General features: G+C 40.0%; 2 long non-coding RNA genes across 6 annotated transcripts in view; one reads left to right on the forward strand and one right to left on the reverse strand.

Annotated features, from left to right (window-relative positions):
- The window catches only part of LOC141730142 (uncharacterized), an 84,478-nt gene that overhangs the window by 43,179 nt on the left and 16,495 nt on the right, over window positions 1-24,804 (reverse strand). Inside the window, exon 2 of the long non-coding RNA XR_012581622.1 lies at window positions 16,617-16,700. This is a non-coding gene — a long non-coding RNA (uncharacterized LOC141730142). The remainder of the gene's footprint in view (window positions 1-16,616; window positions 16,701-24,804) is intronic.
- The window catches only part of LOC113459558 (uncharacterized), a 115,244-nt gene that overhangs the window by 34,154 nt on the left and 56,286 nt on the right, over window positions 1-24,804 (forward strand). Inside the window, exon 4 of one of the 5 annotated variants that reach the window (XR_012581618.1) lies at window positions 1,309-2,960. The exons of the other annotated variants lie outside the window; for them this stretch is intronic. This is a non-coding gene — a long non-coding RNA (uncharacterized LOC113459558). Of the gene's footprint in view, window positions 1-1,308; window positions 2,961-24,804 lie in introns of those variants that run through there. 5 annotated transcript variants of the gene reach the window in all.

A 24,804-nucleotide genomic window follows, 5' to 3' on the forward strand; every position in this document is an offset into this window, starting at 1 on the left:
ATTAATGATGAATGTACATTTTGGGAGGGAGAGATTGCTGAGGAGGGAACTTCACATGCAGAATAAAAATGTTACAGGAGCCTAATCAATTAGGTATGGCTGACAAATGGGTGAGGGATGACACAACAAAGCACTGTGCTTTAGCAGTGGTCACAGAGAAGATGTCACATGATATCTATATTAATCTTTCCACATGCTAAATGTGATCCCTGGCATCAGCAGGACCATGAAAAAACTATTTGGTATCTCAAAATCATGTGTCTTTGATGCTGACTTGAAATCTGCTTGCTTTGTTGACAGACAAAAACATTGTAATAATGCACTAGGTGCCCCGATCATTTGTAATTTGAAGCCTGGCAACAGGCTTAAAAGCCACTTAGACTATAATTTTAGGTAATAAATAGCACACTTGGACATGGGCTTCACCAGTCTTAAGTGTCAGGAAAGAAGGTGTGCCCTTGGAAGTGGGCAGTACATGCTCTGTTGGATGCAGCCTGTGCAGAGGTTCATCCCTCCATCCCTAGCAAAGGCCTCCCAGCCTCTCACTGCAGCAGCAGCTGCCACAGGATGAAGTGACAATACATGTACTCCACTTAAATATTCAGCTTCAGCTGCACTGTGACCTGTGCGTGGACAATAAATGCTGCAAGTTGTACCATTCCTTCCCAACAAAATCTAGAAGCCTGCTGCAAAACTGCAGTGTTTGATCCTCAAGTCTGACTCACAAACACCACCATTCCCCAGCTCATCTGTAATTATTGCTAAGAATGACAGAGGTGTACCGGGGCCATGCCTAGGACCATGTCCTCAGGGAACCACACCAGACAGCAAACAGCTCTACATCAGGTCTTCAGAAAGGTTCTTCTTACTTTTGGGTGAGCTGAAGGACTTACATTACTCTATGTGAAGATTTTTGTACATGTGGAACATGCAAAATTACATTTTATTTCCCTCTCTAAATGTCTTTGGAAATACAAGTCAAAACAAGGCTGACTTTGGAGTAAATAAGAAACACGTAGGTGAGAGATCTGTCAGTTCCTAATTCAGCAAGTGCTGCTTTTTTACAAAACAGCATTTCCTTCCCTGTAATGGTTCAGGAAATTCAGTTTTGTGACAAAAGCTCAAAAGCTAAGACATATTCTCTTCAAGGCACGACTGGCTTACTGAAAAGACTTTTGCCTCACTGCAAATTAAATTCAAGCTCAGCACACTGTAAAGTGGAGAAATCACTTATTTCAGCATAAATCAGGGTTAACTCACCTGATATCTATAGTATCCTAAAAATATCCATCCTCATGTAAATCACAGGGTCCTTCAGAGAACTTGCATTGAAGGTAAAACTGAAGGAGCTGCACACCAATCCTCTGCCACTGCACTGTGCACCTCTGTATGTCACAAGTACACCAGGAAGAGCCATCTCTCCAGGTTTGGTGCTGGGGGGGTTTGGGTGGTTGGAGGACGTGGTGTTTGAGATCATGGCCATATCAGCCATTCCCTGTGCCACACAGGGAGCAGAGCAGTGATGTGCACACAGCACCCCACAGGCCCTCACCAGTGAGCTCCTGCAGGAGCCCTCAGCTAGGAGACCAGATCTGTGGGAGCCCCAGCTTTGTTTCACTCACCTTCCAAGGTGCACAGGGATCATGACTGCTGCTCAGATATTGTTTACACACACCTTGGACCAAGAAGCTCTGTACAATTTATAACGACTACAAAAAGCTGCAGGCACAACATAAAAATCTAGATTTCAGTAACTGGAAACATTAGGGACATTAGTAATATCTTCTAAAGAGAACTTGTGCTCCTTAGGGTTCCCCTCCGCTACAGTGCAAAACAGGAGTAAGCCTTTTCAGCATAGTGCTGCACCCTCATTAACAATAAGCATGAAAAGGAGCTTTGCCACTCCATCACAGTTTAAGTTCTGGTCACACAGCCTCAGTTCAGTACAACACAACATATTATTCTACCTGTTATCTCCATTTGGACACCAGCAATCTTTTCTAATTATAGGCAGGTAGATTCCTGAAATGGTGTTTCTCTCTCCTAGGAGAACATACAAAAGACATGTGTGGTTTTTTTGTCAGTAAAGATGGCTGGAAAGGTTATTCATTTTGGTATTTAAGAGTAGGTTTTCCAATGTGTAAAGGTCAAAGAGTAAGTTGTATTCACTTGAGGGCTTGCATTGAGCTGTGTGTTTGTGGGCTGGAGCTGAATGGGAACTGAAATGTTTTGTGGTTTCCACTGTCCTAGTTCTGTAAAAAAATTACTGGTTTCATTGGATACTGGTAGCTTCTGGAATGTGGGTTTTTTTTTTTTAGTTTTTCCAAGTACTTTGCTCGCATAGTAATACCCCTGTTTCCTAGCAGGTATTGCAAAGTGAGTTAGGGTGGGTACTAGGGCAGGGAGAGAAAGACAGGATGCAAGCCCAAATTTCATACTAAAATTTAGGAGCCTGGAAGGCAGGAGATGGACCATTACAGGATCAAACTCTAGAAAAATCTTTACCTGTTGTTCAAAAGTACAAAGCATAGAGTAGAGCAAAGACAGTTAAGATGATTTGTCTTTATTTGCATGAATGTCTCTCCTGTGAGATGGTGTAACAACAGCTACAGGATTTTCCTAAAGGAAATAATAATCCAAATATCCAAATTCAACTTTATGGGGGAAGAAATCATAAAACAGACAAGATAAATACCATAATAAGAAAGAAGGAACTGTATTGATGCACCTTTTCACATGGAAATTGGGGTATGGGTGGAAGGAGTTCATAATTTGTTTTACAGTTTTATCCCTTAAGCCATTTCATAAACAAACTCCTATTTACAGTGCCCACCTTAGTTCTATCTCTGAAGAAAGTCTGTAAACCTTTATTTAAGTGTTTCATAAGAGCTCTGTGCTATTTCAGTTTCCTTAACTCCTTTATTAAGTTATTCAAATCCATTTTGATTTCTGAATTAAGCACAGGAGTGAACTTCGTGTTCACTTTCCCTACAACTGATTTCAGGTTTGGGATACATAGTCTGAGGTCCATTCTCCAGGGGATCCCTGCACTTAAAAAAAGGAAACAAGCACATTTCAAAAAAAGGGTAAGAGGTGCCAGGGCCAAGGCAACTCCAGGTAATACATCATGGAGGTGAAGGAATTTGGGGGGTAAGGAAACTTTGGGAAGATGCTTGTAATGTTCCCTGTATTTGTCTTGTATGGTAACACATTATTGACATCAACTAAAGCCAACTGACACCACCCTTTAAAAAGAAAAACCAAAACCACAAGAATAGATTGGGCCTCTTCAAGACCTTTTAGCCTCTCCTTAACACCTCAAATATAAGTGTCAAATATTGTCCAGACATTATTTTATTGGTATTTTGAGACACCCTTTACTTTTCAGGACTGGGCACTTTTCCAAAAGCCACACTTCAACTTGTGGCTTGAATAGTGTTGTGAATTTCTATGGCTCATTTTATTTATAGTGTCAGAGAAAATTATTGTAGTCACCTCTTCTGTCTCAAAAGCAGAACACCTTAAACTAGCCAAGAAATCAATGTTTCAAGCGACAGAATTTTTTTTAACGAAATATCTCAGTAATCTGTAATTTTCTTAACACAATGACAATCAGAACCTAATGGAAGTTCCCTCTGTGTTTTCTTAAGGAACACCTCCTCCAATAATGTGGTTTTTATCATGGCAGATATGTCTTCCCTCAAGACAGACATTTTGCAACTGGAGTGCCATAAGTCAAGTTGTCTTTTTTTATTTTGTATAGCTTAATTATTTTTGTTGTTTGGTTTTTTTTCCTCCACTGGGTATGTTTGGACATTTTTCATTCAAACATGAATTCTGTATTAGCTGGTCCAAAATACCTAATCTACCCAAATCTTCCAAACTGATTTAATGATGAACTAGAACATAATAGCAGTATTTTTCATGTTATTTCACCCCAAGTTAACATTCTGGATTCTAAAACAAGTTTTAATTTGTTGCTAATGCACAGCCAAATCAGGGCTGGTTTCTCTGAGCCCCAAGAGCAGCACTGCTCCCATCACTGCCTGCACAGGTCCTGCACCATTGGTACAGTTTACACACTGTCCTTCCTTTGGATTTGTGCTTTAAAAGTACAAATTTACTAAGGTACATTTTCATTCTGCAATAGCAGTATATTGCTGTAAATTAGGAATGAGCAATCAGAGCTCATCTTCCTATGGCTTTGTACAACTTATTTTGTAATATAATTTCTGCAAAAGCCATATTTTTATCCTGCTTTGGTCTATCTATGAAATATGAGAAATAAATTCGCAATGAAGGAAATACTATCACAGTTTCTAATAGCTTTTCCTCATGGGCAATATGAAAGACTTTTTTATTTGTTCTGGGTATCTAACAAGACTCTGGGTCTCTCAGGTCTGTCAGCTTACACCTACTTGCTGCAGCTTTGCCCCATACAGCAGAGGTGTGTCATTTTTAGAGCATAGTTTAAAATTGTGCTTTTTCTGGCAAGGCAGGTTTGGTCAGTTAAGGACCAGGTGATCATCTGCTGCCTAAACAACATTATCTATCACAGCATGCAATGATGGGAAAGAAAGAAAAGTGTCTCATTACCCTCCAGCCATTCACACACAGCCCAAACCTCTCCTGACACCAGCAAGGCACAAGACAAGTGTTGTTAAAATATTGAGAGCCACAGTGGATTACATCAAATGCCCACTGAGTCCAGGTTTAATCCCCAGCAGGGTTTCCAAGGAGCTGAGCTGGGAAAAGCAGGAAGAGGGCATGTATGTATGGCAGTTCACACAGGTTGACAGAGAACAACTATTTTTAGCTGCAGGGATTTTCTGACTGGTTTCAAAGTTCTGCAATGTAATAGTTACCTGATTTTTCATCCAGAGGGTTGTGCAGTCTCTCCTTGAATCCATGTAAAGTTAGAGCAGCCCCCACATCCTTTGAAAAAAGGTACACATCTACTGCCTGCTGCAGGAAGAAACCATAACATTTTTTCTTAGTTTCCCTTAACGTTCTTTGGCACAGGACTTTATGGAAAGCCTTTCAGAAATACAAGTGTAACAAGCAGCTCACCCTTATTCACTTTCTTATTGACCTATTCAAAGACCTCTGATAGATTTGCAAAGCACAGTTCATGTTCCATCAAAGTCTGCCCTGGTATGAAGAGTTTTCCTTTTCATTTTAGTCATAACCAGAGAACAGTCAATAGATAACAACCAGACTAAATGTAAGTGGAAACCTCTCTGCTTAACAGATTGGGCTTATTTTAACCAAGGCAACATTGGGCCACTGAAGTGCCAGCTGCTGGTGAGTTTCTTTGGAGTCTGATTTGCTCACTGGGGACCCTGAGAGCCACTGCTCACTGTGTGACAGTGACTGCCATTGGAAATGAGAGCAAGGGGGCTGAAAAAGGCCTAAAGAGGGTTAGAAGCTCATTAGCAGCCCCTAATTCTTTAAGTTTCCTTAGAAATTTCATCCAAACTAGTTATTGATAGGAGATACTAAATTAGGATCCCACTGACAGGGAGGACTGGGGAGTGCTGAATTTCCTGTATCCATCATATCCTTGTTTCAGGGAGATGTCACATCCTGCTGCTCAGGACAAGCATACCAGCCAGGGAAAAATGACAGAACAACCCATAATTCTGTTTTTCAGAGAATTTTTGCCACTGTCTTCTCTGTAGGTTCTGTAAATGTCCAGCTATGACAGCAGAAAAGAAAACTATCTACAGCCTTCATAGCTGCCAAAGCTCTCAGTCACAGTTGGGCACTTCTGTATATCCCTTTCTCTATGCAGAATTAAATGCCAAAAAAAATTAGCTTTCCCTAGCCCCTTCCCCTACCCACCATGCAATAAGCTGCATGTAATAACATAATATATAACATATATTTATTATTATTTTATAATAAATAACAATTTATAATAATATGGAAGGAAATAGATGCAAAAGTGTTGAGTGAAACAGGAGAACAGATTTTGCAGAACTGGAGCTTGGTGAATAGGAATGTGATCTCTGTTCTGAGAACATAACCATTAAATGAGAAAAATACTTCCAGGAATAAGGCAGAGGCTGTGCTGGTATCAATCATGTTGCTGTGGAGCACAGGTACAATGCAAAGAGCACTGCAGAGAGCAGTAAACAGATGGGCTGCCACTCCACCACGTGCTTTACTGAGTATTTGGACACTTACATTAACAAAATATAAAAGGAGAATAAAAGGTTTTTTGCTCTATTTTTTTCTAATGTAAATACCTTTTATAGAACATGAGTTTGTCTCTCTTTGCCCTTCTGTTTAAAGGGAGAAACATTAAATTATAGATTCTGAAAAGGAATAAACAAAGAGTATGAAAGCAAATGTGGCTAAGTACCCCAATTTTCCAAGATTTAATTATTATCAGTAAATAGCTCCCTTTTAAGAGTAGCCCTAATTAGCTATTAACAAGAGTAGCTACCAATTTCAAGGCAATTAATATTTTAAAATAATGAGATGGCTAATACATTAGAGCATACAGTAAGCAGAAGTCTTGCTAATTATATATATTATTCTCCCTACTTTACTTAATGAAGGTGTCAGGCTTGTAGATTAATTCATTCTTGTTCTGGTTTATATTTTTTTTAATCAGTGTAACTAATCCTCCTACACACTATTGTGGCATTAAAGCAGAAAGATGTGGATGGAGTAGTGAAAGAAGCACAAAAAAGAACATTAAAATGAAGATTTAGTTTCAAGTTTCAGAAGCAGTTGCCCAAAGTAAAGAATTAGGATGTGGGAAATTAGAGAGAAAAGGCAGAAGCCTGAGTCAACACTTATTTAACACCTTCTATGTAATGCTGAAAACATAAACCTCTTCACAGAGGTAATCACACCCAGATCAGTTTGATTTTCAGAACATAGCAATTCTTCTGACAAAGATATTACCTAGCTTAAATAACTGCTTTTCCTCTTTTCTCCAATGCAGAGGCAGGAGGGTGCCTTGGATAAATGGAGATTTCTTCCAAATTGAGAGCTAATCTTCAGGAAAGAATAGCAATGAATGATTTGTTTACAGTGAAAATCTTCTTTTGTATTAGTGTTTCACTCGCAAATATTTGTGTGTCTTTATGCTCCTCAACTGCTTGCTGCTCTGACTGCACAAGAGAATTGCCTTGGACAAAACCTGAATAGACAAGTTTTCCTGTGCTATGTACCAGAAACACTCTACATTTTTACCTCTAGTCTCTAGAAACAATTCCGAACTCCCTGGGAAAATGATGCCTGCTTTGAAGAGAGGGAAGTGGAGAAAGCCCTTCCTTTGGTGTACCCATGGAGAGACAGGGCACTACTGTGTTCCAAGCTCAGCCCTGCACACCCAATGCACTCACACCATCACCCAGCCCCACAGACACAGCCCAGGGCCCCTGCCCAGCTCTGAGAACAGCCTTCTCCAGTTTCTCAATGAATCCCAAGCACTACTGACTGGCTAAAATATTTTTACACTTTGAGGAAATGTAAGGCCGACCTCCACTTAATTACCCTACTGCATCTCCTACATGTGTGAAATCCTCTTTAGGACCCAATAGGAGCTGTTAGCAAACAGGGCAAAACCTGAGAAGAGAAACTCTTTCAGTGTGGCAAGTGTCTGTCAAGCATCAGACCAAGACTGTGTTTTAACTGGGAGCTTGCTGGTAGCTTCTGTACCATATGATAAAAGTCACCTGTACTATGGGATATAAAATGAAGCCTTAACACCAACAATGCCTCATTAGATTTGTGTACTTGAGACACAAAGCAGCACAGAAAATGCTGATGTCTGTTAAATAAGTAAACATTTGTAGACAGAAGTCAAAAGACATGTAAGCTCATCCCAAAAAGCAGCACACCCCCCAATTAAGCATAGAACAGCAAGTATGGGATCCCAGGTAAGCACACAGCAATAGCTCACACACTCACAGCTTGTAAATTGTACACACTCACTGTCTTTTGTCCTGGATCCCACCCATCCGACACTCACAGCATCTCTGGGCCCTGTGTTTGCACCACATTTAGGAGGAAGCATTCTTTTTCCAACTGAGACTTGTCAAATTACTGTTCTACCACTCGTGTTTTTCACATTGTAACTGTGAAAATGGATGTTGGCTCTTGGGAAACAAGACTCAGGCAGGGCCATATGAGGCAGGTTAATAATACGTGAATACATCATGTGTATCCCAACTCTCTGAACATTATTTCATAGTTTTGTTTCTGTGGTTGCCAGTGCACATAGATACAAGCTCTTGAAGTTCTCTCACTTTTGAGAAAACTTTGTGCACTCAGGTCTTGAGTTGTTCAAAGTATTTTTTCCTGTAATGCTATGTAGCAGATGACCAATTATTTTTCTCATCAGAAATATAAGGGATAGTAAATAATATTGTAAAAGGCATTTAAAAGGAATATTTACTAGCAAATTCCCTTCTAGCTTCTGTAACAGTTTCTCTTGAGTATTAATTTGTCTAAGATCTTTTTCTTATTTCAAGTCACTGGAGTAGACAAGACTAATGTGAGACATTTAACATACACATCTATTTATCAAAAAATAAATATATTACCAGTTTGTTGGAACCTTTGGCAGCACATACCCTGCAGCAGAGATAAAGACTAACCTTGGCCCATGGATCGTGTGATAGCTCAACAAACCATTGCTTTGTGCTTTATCTATCTTTGGTACCCACACATGGTTCCTTAGCTTCAAGCCAGTTCCCTAACTTTTCAACCATTACAGAAAATAAATTTTAAAACCGCAATATAGAGTTCAGGCAATTCAGGGTTCAATGGCCATTGAGTAAGTGAGCAGCAGCTTCCTCAAGTTAAAAAAACCCCTTTAATATTCAGTCTCATTAGGGTCCTTTGAGGGCTGCTGTGACAATGGGAAAGGGGATAAAAGTGCTCAGATATACAACTGAAGATTTATTACATACACACACTTATGTATAGTATATCAGTCTGTCTCTATATCCTACTCTCACCCAGAATGAGCAGGAATCCAGTGAAGATGACAAAAGATGGATAAAATGATGATGTCTCTCATCACTTGGCAAATGCTCATTATGGAGCTGCCAGTAGAGAACAGAGACTCATTCCCACACCAGCCTCAAGGACTGACATGGGGCAGTGAGCTATTACCAGCTTCTCTTTAAGCAAAACCTGAGAAAAGGATTTCATTCTTCTACCCCTGAGTAAAAGGCACCAGGGCAGGAACACAGACTTTCTTGTGGGCACAGAGGGCTCTTCTCAAACCATGCAGAGGAAACGTCAGGTTTGGGGTTGCCAAGTACCTGATTTCAGGGTTCATTCTGTTACTGCATAGAAATGTCTCTGGTGTGTGTTTGGCACGACATGTTATCCTAGACTGATCATATGTTCACAGATTGTGGAGAGTGTGTGAAAGCCTTTTTTGCTGTAGTTATTGGGCAAAGTCACGTCTGTTACCTGGTACTCATGCAGAGAAATCTGTAATCTGGGAACAGATGGTCGGAGTGAGTGAGAGAAAGAGACAGAGAGAGACGCTGTCTGGAAGATTGCAGAGTTTTTCACTCAGAGGAGATGAAAGAGGAATGAACAAACCCACCATAGCATGCCAAAATCATGAAAATATAGAAGAATGTCAGTCCTGAAGGTCATTCCCTTAGAATTTACCAACTGTCTCTGTACCATATGTGCATATCAACACACCAAAGAGAGCCCACCATCCTATTGCACAGAGCTGGAAGTGGCTTACACAGCCAAAAATTGTGGAATCATAGACCTCCCATTTAGAAAAGTGACACACTGTAGTCTAAGCATACAGTCTGAGCAGAATTTGAAAAAATGTACAGCAACTCCTGCTCTGGATTCATTGCAAAATTTGGTTGCAGTAGGCCAGAACTGAAAAATTCACATCCTAGTCTTCAAGCACTTCCTTGGTGGGATATGTTTGGATCTTTCTCAGCAATTTGAGGGGTGTAGTCCAAGCCTGGCTTTGGAATCCAAGTGCCTCTGGAACTGGTGACACCTGCCATCAGAACAAGTCCATCCTTCCCAAACAGTTACATGAAACTGACTATTGCTACCAAAAGGCAGCATTGCATTACTCCCAAATAAAATTAATTGGATCTAACCTGTCTCAAAATCTTACTCAGTCTTCTTGACAGAGGGGTTTTGGTAATCAGCAACCTATGCAAAGGTACTGGGTGCTGCCCTGCTCATGGACTACCCACCTTGCTGGTCTGAGAACCTGCATCTCCAGGTGGGATTTCTGATGGCCTGAGGTGCTGTAGTTCTCCCAGGGACAGGAGCATATCCAGCCAACACAGGCACGCATCACACTGTAGCTGTGACAGCACACAAGCTGATAAGGTGAGAAAGCCCTGGCTGAGGGACTAAGAGTCCCACTTTAGCAGAATCCCAGTGATCCCTGTGTGCCCAGGCAGTTTAGTGCATCTCTGTTCCATCCCCACAGCTGCCATCCCATCGTTAGCCACAGAGGACACACACCCTAAAAAACAGACCTCAAGTGAAAAGCCATGACCACACCAAGCCCCTTGTTCCCAAGGACATCGCTCAGGACATTTCAGCCAGAACGCAAATGAAAAATCTCCTGAATGGGAAGGCAGGACCCCAGAGATGCAGTGACAGCACAGCCACAGCTCCTTGGCATGGCAGGGCCGTGTGGAGCAGGGCAGGAAGGGCAGCAGAGGGATCCGCCAGCGACGTTTTGCTCCCAGAATGACACTGTGCAACAGGTATTCAGGCAAAGAAGGACCTATTGACAAAATCCTCCAGGCCTGTGAATTGCACACTGCAGGGACTCTCAGCGTGGGCCATTCTCAATGCTGCATGAACCACTCAATGAAATCAGTGGTATTTTCTTCACATAAAACTGATTTGAAAAGATAGTCAAGCCCTAATCAAGCAGGATGGTTTCACCAGAAAGGTGAGGAGGTGCAATCTCACCAAATGATTGTTGGAATGAGTCTGAACTTATAGCCCTTTCAGCCTACAGCCAAAATCAGATGAAGCTGATTTTAAGAACACTTCAGTTTTTAGCCAGCTCAAGATTTTACATTTGGGTGCTATCCAGTACTTCAATTTTTCACAAGAAATCAACATTGTCAGCTATAGACAAGCAGACCTGTATTTTACTATTTATTCTTCCAGCAATGTGTCAGTCAATTTGCAGAACTAATTTCCAAATAGGACCAAATATTTCTTGCCTCTCAATGAAAATTAGTGACTTCAGCAGAACATTCAAAGGCAAAATTCCTCTTCCCTCTTCTCTTTCTGTCCTGGCGAATGGCAGCAGAGGCAGAGCAGAATAACAAGATCCAGAATTAAACATGTTGCCAATGGAGTGAAAAAATCCATTCTTTGACAGTAACAAAGTGAGCTATCATACCTCATGCCTAAACTACAGAAGAAGACAACATCCTTTTGGTCAGTCTCAGTTATTAAAAGTATTTGCTTCAAGCCAGAACAAGCTGGCTAAGGCACTCTGGAATAGCATAAAGCATCTTACAGGAGAAATGAAATACAATATCTCATTGTGCAATACAAAACAAAGACTTTGACTACAGCTTTATGTATTTGCCAATTCAATTATGCAGATGGTGATCCTGCAAACATGCAAAAAGGGCAAATATCAACTTAAAAGCCCAGAACAAGCATCTTTGCTCTTCTCTCACTTGCAATTTTTTATCCTTCTGAGGCAGGATGAATTCATATTGCATGGGTATTACAAAGGCTGGGTACCTTTCTTTTCCTTCTCCGTAGTTGTAGAAGTTGTTTCTTCTCCTAGTTCTGTCTTTAAGGAAGATGTTTCCTAGAGTCTAGAAGGCTATTAAGGGTACAGGGAAGATTTTTTTTACACATAGCCAAGTAGTTTTACACAGATGCAGATCTCTTGCAAGAAGTTTAAAACCCTGCACAACCTCACTGAATACAGCACATGGTGCCCAGTGTAAAAGAATCTCTTTGTTGTCTTCTGCCTGGGAGAACGGAGATTCTGAAGCTTCACAGAAGCTGCAGCTTTCAGAAAATGAGAAAATTACTTTGAGTTTACATCTTAAGGGTATTTACATACTGCTGCAGTGTCTTCCACTATTCCCTAAACTCTTTAGGCCCTTAATTCAGACAACTGAGTGATGTTCACCCTCCACCTGCAAGCAATGGGTGTCTGCAAAGAGAAACCAGTCACATGACAGAACAATGCAGAGAAAGGGTTGATTCAGAAGCACTGCAATGTTCTGGATATTTTGTTGTTAATTAGGCAGTGGGATTGCAGCCATCTGAGTATTGCACACTCAGAAATGAAACAACAACAAGCTCTAATAAACAAAGCTCTAAATAAACAAAAAGCACAAGGAAGCAGAAGAGCCATTCTCAGCTAAAGCTGAGCAGCAAGGTCCAATGCGTGTTGGGATGAGCAGATGACTTGGATCCAGGAAAAGAACCTAGAGAGAAAGCACAAAAGGACTTCACAATAAGTCTTTATATGCTATTTCAATTTGACAGACACTTGTCCTGCAGCCTGAGTAAAAGCCATGAAGAGTGGACATGACTGTGTCACCAAGATGTGACAGGAGTCCTTAAGCAATACACAGGACCGAGGGAATGAGGACAGCCCTCCAAGCAGCCTGCAGGCGCAAACACAAGCACAGGCCAAGGCCAGGCATGGTCTGTGCCACTTGCAAAGATTTTGTACCTGCCAGCACAGACACAGGGCCAGGGGACAGCTCTGCTACAGAATAGATGAATGTGCTATCAGTCTGAAAGCAGATGGGACATTTAATATTTTTAAGTTGGCCACTGGTACAAAAGCCAACAGGCTTCAATTATGTGAATGAAAAAAACTAGGAGTAGATACAAAAAAGGCAGATTTTTTATGGTGTGGCTTAGATCTATCCTCCATCCTGACACGGAAACTAAAGGCATCTCATAATCTGAAACCACTGTTGTGAGGCAGGTGGAACATATTTTGGAATAGCATGAGGATTGAAAAATAGCCTGGGAAGTCCACCATAGGATCACAGAAATTTAGTGGGATTACAAGATGGAGTTGAATGAGCTCAAACTGCAGTAGGGACTGTGTTGCATATAGGTAAAATCTTATAAAATAAGGGTCTTGTTATCCTTGTAATGTCATGGCTATAGTTCCCTTCACACCAAATCTTCTGATGTGCAAGTAGCACAAAGGCAATTCTTCTAAGGGTATACAGTAGTACAACAAAACATGGTGTACATAGAGGCCAAAAAATTACAAATAAAACTCTTAGTACTTTCACAGCCCCTAAGCTAAAATACAACTTAGTAGATATAAATTATGCAGGAATTAATAGACCACACCTGAGTAACCTCTCAGACACTACATGATTTTGTCTGCCAGAGCAACTTTGGTAGTGATTCTGATAGATAGCAATGAAGCAATAACAACAGCAACAGAAGCTCTTAATCTGTGGTGCCAGTTCAGCACACACAAACATCCTGCAAGAACAGACACACTTGTTGAGATCAATAGTCATTGTTTATAAGTTACTTGGCTCTGAGTATGCCAGCTCTTGGAAAGGTCCTGGTGAGCCTGGAATCTGTAAATGGTTTTTTTATTGGTGCTGATGATAGGGATGAGCTCAATTATATAAGTTGGAATTGCTTTTAATATTATTCAAGGGGAATGTTTCCAAAGAGCCCAGTGTTGCAAAAGCCAACAGTAATTTATGCCTCTTCCAAAAAATTTGCCATTTCAGGGAACTCCAAGCTGCCTCTGTTCAAAGTGCAACCATTTCTTTTAAGAGAAAAGAACTTGTGTTCAGTGTTGAGCAACATCTAGAGTTCCCAAACGTGCTCAGCACCTTACAAGTTCAAGCCCTAAGCAGATTTTTTGGACACATTCGGAAATTAACAATAAGACCAAAGAACCAAACTTCTGCCCAGATTTCATTTAATGTGTTTGCACTGAAAGCCACACTAAATCCATCAACAGAACAATTTCTTTCTTTACTGTACCCTCTTTTTTCAATGGCACAAGCTCCTCAGAGGCCCAGCCACAAAACAAGTGTTCTGGTTGCTGTATAAACAGGGGACACTGTGGCCATCCCAGCTAAAACAAATATTTTGTAAACACCTCCAAGATCATCATAAGCAAACAGGTGATCACAGATCCATGTCTTCAGCAGTCACACACTGCTGAGTTAAAGGGGAAAGTGCCATGAGTAGCTGCTGGATTTCATGGGGTGCTACAAGGGGTTTCAAACCTTTATGGAACAAGTAAAGGCCTATACTTTTTACCTAAATTAATGTAGTTTAAGTCAATATAATCCATAAGAGATTTAATTCTCCATGCTGCTGTGGAAAAACTTCAAGTACAAATACACATTTTAGCAACAGGAATTGCCTCATACTTAGCAAAAGCCACCATTTGTAACAGTTTGAACAAATATGCATTTCTCAAATTTCATGATTTTACATATTCCCAAAAGATGACCATAATAATCTCTTACTCAGACATGATCCATTACTCCCCAGATTACAACTGTTCTTATCAATAGTGCATGGTACCTGTTTACTGGAACATGCCAAACTGATCATGATAATTTATCTAATGTGTAAGGTCTGAACTGCTCAAGAATATATTTATCAAAGTCAGACTTACTTAAAAACAAAGGCAATTTTCTTACCTGCTACACTGTTCCCCCTGGTGCTATTCCTGTTCCATGAGTATTGTGAAATTGCTTCTGCTACAGCCAGGACAGCTCACCACTTGCCTTGGTGAAAAGTATGCCACAGACATAATCTCTAAAGTCACACCTCAGAATCTTCTACTTACGAACAGCGCCAGCTTCTCCCCTAGGCCAAAGTTTTGGGGGTTTCCATTTATGGGTTAAGTTTTATTCCCATCCCCTTTCTGAAAGCTCTCAAAGGCACACCTTAAAATGCAGTGGGTGAAGAGACCTGCCTGTTCATGTCTCAGGGCAGAAAAGAACATCTCCTGCTCACAGCCCAAAAGGATGGTCTCATGCTTGGTTGCCACACTGCACAGCAGCAGTACAAGTGAGTACCAGCAGGGCTGAATTCAGAGGGCCTGTGAAAGCAATCCCATGTGGGGCAGCATTTGAAAAGTTGAGAGGCATATGGACAAAGCCATTTAGGACACAGTTAAGCACATTGAGTCTTTGTAGGAATATTCCTCCGACTTTATTTGTACTCATAAAATTGCCACGAGTGTCTTTGATCCTAGAAACCTCTTATCTGTAGCCAATCTAACAGTGTGACATCTCGTTTATCTCCACCCCCTTTACATTCCCATGCAAAGGGAGTGGGATTCCTCTTGTGCCCAGAGGAGAGCTCTTGAGACCTGGGGTAATTCAGTGTCTGAGCACACCCAGCCCATGACATCCCCACAGTGCCAGCAAGTGCCATGGCTCTGAAAAGAGGTGTTTAACCCAAGGGATGTGACCTGCCACAGTCACTCGGTATTCTTGCAGAGGTTGGCTCCCATTCAAAGCATGACAATCTCTACCCACAAGTGACTCAGCCCAAAGAAAGGAAGAGTTTTTATAACTCAAATGGTGCCAGGATTGCACAGAAGGCTCCAACTAATTCTTTGTTATGATTATTTTATTTCTATAGCTCAATAATGCCCGCTGTGGGAATACACAGAGACCCATTCTGAGTTCCCCTACACTACCAAGAGTCAAAGAAGCAAACTGTCAGTGCAACATGAACTGGCATAACTGCTAACTGTACTAACATGACAATAATTTTATACCCAGATAGCACGTCAAAGGTCCAGCCAAGACTGAAGCCCTGTCAGCCTGGCATTATACAAACATCACCAGAGACAATCCTTGTCCAGGCAAGCTTACAAACCAAACAGACAAAACAGGCTATGTGTAATAGGGAAAACAAAACCACAGGGGAATTAAATGTCTGGCCAAGGGTTACACCAGCCAGTCAATGGCAAAGACAGAAATAGAATCCAAGTTTCTTAGTCTACTACTTGTGGCAATGGGAACTCTGTGGCCCATCAAGAGCCTGATTAGTCCACAGTATTTGGCAAGACCTACTACAAGTTCTTCATTAATATTTAGAGACATCATTTGTTCTCTGTTCTATTTTGCTTGCTTTCTTTCTCCTCAAAATAGAAACTTTTTCTTTGGAGGAAACTGGAAGGAGCTCCTTTGTGTGAATGGGGGAAGTAATGACTGCCACGAGATGCAGCAGATGGATAAATAACTCCCCCCAAAGCAATAAAGAAAAACTTCTTTATTGCAAAATATTATTCCTCTCAATGTTCATAATTGTAACTGTCAGTTACCAAAATTAGGATGGAAGCTACTGTATTTTTAATTGCATACTGAAAGCATGTAGAGCTAAACAGTGCCTATTAGTCCACTCAAACAGATATTATCTAAGTCAATACATAGTTTTGAAAACAAGAGCCCATATTTAGACTCCAGATTTCTTTTTTTAGGTACTTGCTTGATTCCCAGGTGGTGGCTTAGGGTAGGGAGGACCATGGATAATGAGCATCGATTTTCCAGCTGAACATTAAACTCCTAGGTTAGAGCCCACCCACATGTACACAAGTCCCATTAGGGGCCCATATGTGGGCTTTGAAAAGCACTCACCATCCATTTAACTCTTTCTCTCTTCCCACTCGGCTTCTGTAACTTGAGGTTTCAGACCAGCACTGAGCCCTTCTGCAATCACACCTGAAAGGGATTGCTAAATGACACAGAAGCAACAACATGAGCTCTGTATCCTGTTACTACTTAAGAAAATGTCAAATCTCACAGTATCACCTTCAATTATTGTGCACATTTCCCAATTAATATCTGACAAGTATTTCCTTTATTTACAGCTAATTTCTTGAATAAACCCCTTTGCATTACACAGGAATTGAAAAATCAGCCCCTTTCCCCTATATTCTATTAAGTATGTTAGAAAAACCTTCTACATCATCTGGTTTCCAGTCATTTACGGTAAATGAGATTTGAATTTCAGACTCTGGAGTGCAGCCATTTAGGATATGCAGTTTTGGAAAACATTTTCCACAATGAAATCTCCAATGATTTGAAGGTACTTCACATTAACCTAAAGCAATTTATTAGTGCAAAACTCTCTAAACTACTGACATATCTGGTCAAATTAAAACATGATAAATCTGATGCTGGGATTATAGTTATTATGCTGTGGTGAGAACTACATTTGGAGAAGATGTTGTTTTTCATAGCAGCAATGTTCCTTACCAGGCAAAAATGAAATTACAAATGCTTTCAAAAGAAAGATGTGCCAGCTCAATGCATAGCTTTTGTGCAGTACAGGGCTGAGATTTGGAGTAAAATTTTTTGTGTGGAAAAACACAACAAGAAATGTCAATGAGATATCTTGGAAAAGAACTAACAGAACATGATTTGCAGAATTGGGTCCTTTTCAGCTGAAAGTATAAGTGATACTTCTACAGCTGTATCTTTATAAGCCAAAATCTCCATGAAGGAATATCACATTCTATCTTTTGTAGAGAGGAGTCCAGAAATACCATTAGTCTGTGAAAATTGAGATATCTGTGATTTGTGCAGCCAACAGCTTCCTGCTACCCAAAACAAAAAAGTTACATGTGCCAGATGATGCAAGGAATTCAAGCTACTGCAAATTGGCTGAGCCACAGTAACCTTGGATATATTCACCAGCCTACTGAAAGTTTAATTCAATCTAACTCAGCCTGCTATTAAAGAGGGTTATCCAAATTTTTATTCTCTTGCCTTTGCTGCTCTTACTTAAAACATACAGAAATAAATATTGTAACTTGGATGATACATGGTATCTTGTCAATTTGCAGAATCTAAATTCATTTTTAGTTCCATTTCTTATCCTGTGTTTATATATAAGTGTCACACATTAACAACAAGTTGATAGAAGTCCCTAGTTACAAACTCTCTGGAATTTTTTTTGAAATCCAAATACAGAAATGCAAATAGATTCTACTGTAGCTTCAGCTCATATCTGATGTTTAACAAGCCTTGTATTTCCCACAGAGCTGAAAGCAAATCCCCTATTACTTGAAAGAACTTAAACACATTTCACTTTCTCAGAAGCTATCTATTTTCTGTCACTATTTCTGACATGGCTGCCTTTGCTAGCTAATGCATTTTGTGATGGTACTTTAGAGACGATTGCTTATTTAATTTTTTTAGGGGCTTCCCTCACAAAGAAACATCCTTGTGTCTTTCAGAGCCAAGGCTGTTCTGATTTACCTGTAAATACCTTTGCAGCTGTAACAAAGCCAGGCATTTTTCCGTGCAGAACTCAAGATTACAGTAGGTGCAGCACAGGATGTGCTTACAGGGAGCACATGAACATACCAACCCCACTGCTTTTTGTTCATGCCCATGTTCTCATGCTATCAGAGGCTCAAAAGGAGGCAGTAGCTGAAAATTGATCTTAAGATTGGCATTGCTCTCAATTCTCAACACAGCAGGGTAGGAGGTTCACAGGGTTTGTTATACAGAAAGTATGGCCATACACACTTGAAATTTTGTAGTGTGTTCCAAATGCTTCATAAGTCACAAGCTATGAAACAACTTTCTATGCTTCTGGCAAATCCATTTATACAAATTTCTGCCAGTCCATTCAAGGCTTCAAGTCCTCTTTCAGGACTTCCCAGTGGGGGAAGGAAGGTGCAGACCTTATTAGCTATGTCTCAAAAGTTTTACCTTTTCTCTGTCTGTTCTTTAGTCAAGTATGTCAGGCCCTAATAGACATGGATCTTTCCATGTCTATCAGAAATTAATTCTGCACATAACAGGCAAAGGAGTATTGGATGAAACCTCACTGAAACCCAACAGCATATCAGCATAAGAGAGTCAAAATGAAATCTTACTGTGCAAGAACACACTCCTGCACGTGCAGCCTAAGATAAATGGCTGTTTGGACTTAAAGACACCCTTCTGTGGGCCAGCCTCAGTGCATGGCCACAGAGAGGTCGTGTGACTTTCTTGTAGTATAGCTGCTGTGGTGCCGCAACTCATCCCAAAGTCAGCATCAACATTGCCAAGATACTTCCAGACCCTAAATCAAAATTGAAGCCTTGAAGCCTGAGGGGAAGTCTCAAGCCATAGCTATGGCCAAAATCAAAGGAGTAAACCCTTGATTTGTAAGGAACATAGAACAAAGCAATGCATATTCATGCATTTTTCGTATCCCACTAAATTAACAACCCGCTTTAATGGGGTTAACCAATGCTTAGATAAATTCTGCAATTCTTCAGCTCAACCAATCTCTTCTGAAGCCAGAAGGACTTGTTGCTTAATGCCCATCCAGTTTCCCTGCTCTTTAAGGGAAAATAAAGAACAAGGTTTTCTCAGAACTACAAAAGGTCACTACAAATCATCTCAGGGACCCCGGTCTTTAGGTAGATCCTCAAAAATACCAAAAGACATTTACCCTCACTAGGTTTGCTTTTTTCTTGCTATCTCTTGTACATTATAAGCAGGGGAGAAAATAATTACTCCTCTCCACATTATCAGGCTTTATCAGTCTTATATCAGGAATATTTATCAGTCGAGATAAAACAAATATTTTGTGTGATGCCCTATTGCAAACTCAGCCATGCTATAATTAGCAGCTGTGAAGAATCAACTCAACAGCTGTCAGCAGATCCATCTCTACTTTCCAAAGGGATTTGTTTTATGACTTGGAAAAATATGGACACACAGGAATTCTGAACAAGTTATTTCAACTCAGTGGGAAATAGTCATCTGATGAGAATATCACAATTCAGACCTTTGCAATACTTAGCTGTAGCAGGCCCAGTTTACAACATCTAAGTATTAATTATAAAAAAAAAAAAATCCTTGTTGCTTTAAAAGTTTCACTCCATCTTTTATTGATGCCTTACCATGATTTTGACTGAACATAACCACTGATTTTTTTTCTTAAAATTACTTTGAAAAACTACTGATGCAGTGTGTTAAATCTTACCCAGAAATACGTTAAGTGATGGATAGAGCATTACTGGATTGAGCTGATCTCACTGGTAAAAAAGTTAAAGCTATGAATTAGTTTGAATTCCAGGTGTCATTTCTTTGCTGTTAGAGCAGTTGCTGTCCTCTGAGAAATAATCTGCTCCTAAAATATGTTATTCTGTGTTACCAGTAGAACACTAGAGGTGTCCAGAGTACCATACAGGCAAGCATGAAAAATGGACTGTGGCAGAGGCAGCTATGGTTTAAATTAGATTTTAAACAGAATATTGGGAGTGTACAATAGTGACAAAAGCAGGAGAAGAGTTACATTTCATCAATAATGGAGCAGGCAACTGGAGTGAGTCTTGGATTTAATCTCACTGCACATCTTCCTCAGGCCTTACTTATTCTTATTGAAGATGTGTGAACACTACAGAGATAATCTGTGATTCACACAGGCTGTGACTGCAGTGAGGCAGACCCAGCATGGGTATGGGACAGATACCAGTGAGGGGTGCACTAAAGTCTCACACAGATTTCTACATGGAAACACTTGTTTGTGTGCAGAGTAAGATTGTGCCATACCCAAACCTTGAGGCTCCAGCAGCATCTGCACTTTGGTGCTGTAAGTGCTAAGTGCCCTGGAAAGATAAATGCTCAATGCCTGTGATCCCTGCAGTTATCCTTATGAGCTGCATTTCCAGTCTGGCTTAGCCTCTTGCCAGCCCAAAGAAAATGTGGCAAGCAAGAAGTTAAGAACACTCAACTTTAGACCAAAATCCCCAGCTCCACACTGTCTGAATCAGAACTTTTTCCAAGCTTCTAAATTTCAATCATTCATTTCACCCGGGAATTGACAGTGTGTTAGGGAAGTTATAAGACCAAATAAAGGGAGAAGGAAAAATAGGAGCAGAAAACACCTGTCTTTGCAGCTGGTCACCAGGCAGACCTTTAATGTGCTGCCTGCTGGGAAACAGGGATGGTCTCATGTTACACTGAGGCTTCAGCAAAGGATGGAGTTTGCAGAAAGGACTCCTGCAAGTGGAAGATGTGAGGCTTGGGCTCTAGCCAAAAACAATGGAGAGAAACATTAAATGAAAAGTTCCATAAGTTCAAATGCATTCAATCACCGAACAACACACAGCTTTGTGGTTTGAAAGAATTTTAAAAAGAAATTTAAATCATCACTGCAGAGCTACCAATTGTTTCTAATTTTGAAGAACAATCAGTATTTTACTCTTAACTACCACCAAATGCATCCCAGAGTGACCATAGTCACCCATAAACAGACTGAATTTCTTCATTTAGGAAGAGCAGACTAAACCTGATAAAAGCTAATATGCTACTTTGAAAATTGCTTTACTGCCTGAAGCAGAATTTCATCTTTCATTGGCTAAATCGACCCTAATAAGCGGCACCAGTTTTGCTTTTAGTCACATCCTTAGAAGCTCATTGACTACAATTGAGAAGTCATTGAAGAAGAGTGATTCCAAATGATTAGTAGAAAAATACACATAATGGTATTAAAGTAGACATTTAGAGGGTGTAATCTCAAGAATATAAATGTTGTAACAGAGAGCAGTAGAATACAATCTAAAAAACCTAGAAGTTGGACTGAAAATCCTGAAGCACTGAAATCTGCATAGTTTTATTCCTGAAGTGAAACAGTGAGAAAGTGAGGACAGGACTACAAAATCTCTAACAAAAAATGATCAAAGCACTACACAATAAGGGACTAAAATACATATTACAAGCCAAAATGCCCATTTTTATATAGTCTCAATAATACTGAATGCTGTAAAGGGATAAAGGCATTAACAGGTGCTTAAGGAGCAGAGCTGTAGTGACCTGCATTTTCAGCAGTGACCTCTAATTTCAGTTTCATAGCACAAGACAAAGAAGAATCTCTTTCTGAGGCATCTAAAATATCTTAAACTCTTGCTGATTTTGGTAGGAAATGAGAGGACAGTAACCTTCCCTGATGAGGAAGTGAGAAAGGCGTATCTTGCCTGCAAAATGTTGGTGAGAAATGAACTGCTGGAATCACAATCTCAGGGATATAACATTAGGGATTGATAAAGGAGGTATTTAAATGCTACAATATTTTAAAATTAGCTTCTTGAATGAAGCAGAGTTTGAAAAAATAGTAAATATTTTAGAATCATATACAGATACAGTTTATACTGGTCCTTCAAGTGAGGGGTGGAGTTCACATTAACAAGGGTATTTGACTTGGTTATTTTTTTTTTTAATCTTCTGGCAGATAAAAAACCTCTACAAAACAAAAGAATCCATAAATTGTATTTCAGCTCTTTGTTCTTAGGTTCATTACTAGAGGTTTAATGATGTAAGATTCCTCTAATCTCTAATTTTATTATTCTAATAAACAAATGATAAATAAAAATTTCCTCTAGACATACAGAGGGAGGGAAAAATCACCAAAACATTGGAAAAGGATCCAGGTTTTCAGTCAGTTGAAACATCCCTAATTGGCTGGCATGTTTTTCTGCACTTATTACAGTGAATGCTGCCATCTGTTTCTTACTTCAAAAGAAATAGTCAAAACGATTAGCAAGCCAACAGAGAAGAAAGTCTTATCATGCATATAGAATATTTTAAAAAACATAGTATCCACTGGCTCCCTGTGGATAGAATATTTCTAGCCTTGACATGATGATTACTGGTAGAATAATATTCAACCATCTTCAATTTGTGATAATGGGACATGTGGAGATGAGAGAATTTTGACTTCAGGATTTCCATTTCCCACTTTAGGAATTGCTCTTTAAGGATCCTGGTGAGGGTGTTTGTGGTGAGCCAGGCTGTGCTCTGGATCACAGTTTGGTGGCTGAAGATAATGAAACATTTGTCAGTGTAAAGTATCATCATTAACAGCCGAAAGAGAAGCCTACAAACAACAAGCAAAGAGCATGAAGGAAAGCGCACACAATATTAGGGCAAAGAAAAAGACACAAAAGAGACAGAATTGCCTTGCACTAGACTGGTAATGTATCATCAACAGTGCCATCAGCCCAACTGATCCAATATGCATCTCATGGGCTGTTTTCCTAATTGTTCAGCATCATAATGAATTGCTGATATTTCTGCATTTCACCATTTAATTTCATCAACTGCTGATTAACCTGATGACTGCAAAATTCATGCTTGCAAAACCAGTAATGTTTTTACAGACATCTTGCCTATACATTAATGTAGGACATTTACTTTCTTGAGTGCTTTCAGATTATTCAATCCATTATGGGAATGCTGTAAAGGCAAAATTCCCTTTCAACCTGCATGGCCACAGTCTGAAAAGCCAGGGAAAGGGAACTATAGCAAAGAGGATGTGCAATAAACCATGGCAGCTGCTGCAGTCAAGAAGTGACAATAGAATAAGCATGAAATACAGAAGGGGATTCACTCCCATGAAGCCTATTAGGTATGTTTTCACCCTATCAGTGCAGTGGAGAGTAGCAAGATTGATAACTGCGCTCCATCCTGTTATTTTCCTATCTAACCAAAGGAATCCAAATCTGGGCCTGTCTAAGATTAGGAGAAATAAGAGCTTTTTGCTCTCTGCCTTTCCCTCTGCTACAGGGAACAACAATAATTTCCAGCAAAACTGCTCTTGTATCATCCATTTCTTTGCTCTGCGTCACAAAAAACTTCATTAATTCAATTTTATGCTTTGCTTTTTCTTCATATGTCAATGACAGTACAAATAGTGTTTCCATTTAATTTGGAATGTATTTGTACTTGATTTTACAACTGCCTGAGTACTGGAAGCATGAGACACACAGGCCAGGGCTGAGGCACACCCACCAGTGACCCCTGCCTTCACTCCTATCTGTAGGCCACAAAAAGAAATAGGCAATTTTAGAAGGAACAGCATGCCAACATAATTTTAATACAGAAATGTCCAGGCTGAGCAGAGGCACATGCTCAGAGATTAATACAGCAAACAAGCAAAAAGAACAGAAGACAACATGGACGGAGTAGATGGCAATACAGCTGGGAGAAAACCCCAAAACAACAAACAAACCACAAAAACCAAGAGATGACTAACAAGTCATCCATGAACATTTGTTATCAGTACCTGTGAATCAACCACAAACCATAAATGAGAAAGAACATACAAACTTCAGACCAGAACAATGACCCTATGTCAGCTGAAAAATGTGACTGGTTACTAGAGTTTGTGTTTTTCATTACTTTCTTAGAAAAAACTAAAAAAAAAAAAAAAAAATAAAAAAGGAAGGTGTCCACACACAGAGTGTGGGAAACAGGAGACTGGCCATGAGCTGATGTGATAGCTGCTGGCTCTTGAAAGGGAAACGTGAGAAAGTGCAAGAACAGCAGCACTTACATCACAAAGGCCAAGGAGCTGTCTGTGCTCCACATTGGAGGTTCTGCTGCAGCCAGACACTCAGCACAGTTCTCAGGCAGAGGGACCTTTGGAAACACAGATAACTTCAGGGGAGATATATGAGCCTCTAAAAAGGATGTAAAAAAGTACAGGAATTCAACCAACTCCTCTGTGAGCATTGGTGACTTCTACACAGGCTTGACTTGTTTTAGAGAACTGTGCACTAGGATGTTTCTTAACCTAAAAAAAAAAAAAAACCGCAAAAACAAAAACAAAACCCAAAAAAACAAACAAAACCATAGCTTGGATGAAGGGATATTTTTCTTCTAGAAGTGCCACCATCATCCTGCCGAAAGACAACATTTAACTGTTATCAATAGGCAAATCTAAAGTTGGGCAGAGCTCCCTAAATCCACTTGTCACATACATGACTACTGTGTTACTAGGACTGTTTTTTGACAAATGAATTGGAAACCAGCCTATTCA

Source organism: Zonotrichia albicollis, chromosome 9 (assembly GCF_047830755.1).
Source record: "Zonotrichia albicollis isolate bZonAlb1 chromosome 9, bZonAlb1.hap1, whole genome shotgun sequence".
Classification (NCBI taxonomy): Eukaryota; Metazoa; Chordata; class Aves; order Passeriformes; family Passerellidae; genus Zonotrichia; species Zonotrichia albicollis.